Genomic DNA, 2,535 nt, shown 5'->3' on the forward strand with positions numbered 1-2,535 from the left:
AAGTGAGGAAATTCTATAATATATCTATATATATCTATATATCTATATCTATATCTATCTATCTATCTATATATATAAACACACACTCAAAGTGAGGAAATTCTATAATTATATATATATATATATATATATAATAAGAATAGAATGATAAGAATCCCAGCTCAAAGGTCCAGAAAATATTTTTAAAAAATCATAGAAAAAAATTTCCTAACCTAAAGTAGGAGTTGCCTATAAAGGTAAAAGAAACACACAGAGCGCTAAATAGATTGGGCCAGAAAACAAAGCGCCCTCACCACATAATAATCAAAACTCTAAACACACAGAACAAAGAAAGAATATTAAAAGGTGCAAGGGTAAAAGGCCTGGTAATATACAAAGGCAGACCTGCTGGAATTATACCTTACTTCTCACTGGAGACTATAAAATACAGAAAGGCATGAACAGATGTGCTGAAAACACTAGAGACCACAGTTGCTAGCTCAGACAACAATGCCTAGCAAAACTTTCAACCACTATAGATGGAGAAAATAAAATATTCTGTTAAAAAAATCAAATTTAAACAAAGAATCCAGCCCTACAGAAGATACTAGAAGGCAAACTCCAACCTAAGGATGTTAAGTACACCCATGAAAACACAAGAAATAAATATTCCCACACCAGCTAAATCAAAAAAAGGCAAATACACACACACACACACACACACACACACACACATTACCACTACCACCACCAAAGTAACAGGAATGAACAATCATTTGTCATTGTTATCTCTCAAAGTCAGTGGAGTCAATTCTCCAATAAAAGACACAGACTTTCAGAATGAATATGAAAACAGGATCCATCCTTCTGTCACACAAATGAAACACACCTCAGCATGAAAGATAGACATTACCTCAGAGTAAAGTTTTGAAAAAATAATTTTCCAAGTAGATGGACATAAAAAGCAAGATAGTGTAGCTCGCCATTCTAGTGTCTAACAAAACAGACTTCAAATGAAAATTAATCGAAAGAGATGGGGAAGGACATTCCATACTCATCAAAGGAAAATTCCATCAAAATGATGTTTCAGTTCTTATCATCTATGTTCCAAACACAAGGGCACCACATTTGTAAAGGAAAGATGACTAAAGCTTAAATCATACATTCACCCTCACACACTGATAGTGAGAGACTTCAATACACCACTCTCAACAACGGGCTGGTCATCCAGCCAAAAACTAAACAGATAAACACTGGACCTAACAGATATTATAAGCCAACTGGACGTAACCAACATCTACCAAACATTTCACCCAAATACAAAAGAATATACCTTCTTATCAGCACCTCATGGAACTTTCTCCAAAACTGACCATATACTCAGTCACAAAGCAAGTATCGACAGATACAAGAAAACTGAAATAACTCCCGCATCCTATCAGACCACCATAGATTAAAGCTGGGTTTCAACAACAACAAAAACAATAGAAAGCCTACAAACTCATGGAAATCGAACAACCCTCTACTGAATGACCTAGAAATGAAGAAAGAAATCAAAGACTTTCTAGAATTCAATAAAAATAAATTTACAGTATATCTAAACTTATGTAACATAAAGAATGTGGAGCTAAGAGGAAAGTTCAAAGCATTATGTGCCTTTATAAAGAAACTGAAGCGATCTCATACTATCCACTTAACAACAACACACCTGAAAGAGCAAAAAGAAGTAAACACACCGGGGGGGAGCAGATGGCAGGAAATAATCAAACTGGGGGCTGAAAGCAATAAAGGAGAAACAAAGAGTTGTTGTGGTTAATATTATTCAGGGGATTTGCTACACCACCTGTTGCCTTTAAATACTGATTAGGGATTTCTACCACACTTCAGACCATATTGTTCCCTGACAAAAGACACAGAAACCTTTATATTTCTAAAAAGCTTAAAAGCACTAGAGCTGGGGCCGATATCAACTATCTATGCTATTTGTCTACTTCTCTGTGGTGATCCCCAAAATATCACCTGTCATGTTTCACCTGGACAGCTCCTGCTCCATCAGGCCATCCCTTATGATCATGCACTCATGATCCACCTACCCCACTGCAATTTCCTTCTTCTTCCCCTTGCTTTCCTCAGGGTGGAGTGCGATCACTCCACTCCAGGAGTGGGGCTGATATTTAGCATGTAAATACAGTGAAGCCTCAGACCAACTCCCTGCAAGAATCGGTGAAACACAGAGTTGGTTGAGAAAATCAACAAGATAGACTAACTAAAAGGTGGACAGAAGAATATCCAAGTTGAAAAAATCAGAAAGACTACATAACAGACACGGAAGAAATCTAAAGAATCATTAGTTCATAATTTAAAAACCTATACTCCATAAAATTGGAAAAATCTGAAAGAAATGGATAATCTTCTTAATAGATATCACTTACTAAAGTTAAATCAATATCAGATACACAATTTAAATAGTCATATAATCCCTAAGAAAATGCAAGCAATCATCAAAAGTCTTCACACACACAAAAAAAAGCCAGGGTCATATGGTTTTAGTGCAGA

The sequence above is a fragment of the Arvicanthis niloticus genome, chromosome 9 (assembly GCF_011762505.2).
Source record: "Arvicanthis niloticus isolate mArvNil1 chromosome 9, mArvNil1.pat.X, whole genome shotgun sequence".
Taxonomy (NCBI): Eukaryota; Metazoa; Chordata; class Mammalia; order Rodentia; family Muridae; genus Arvicanthis; species Arvicanthis niloticus.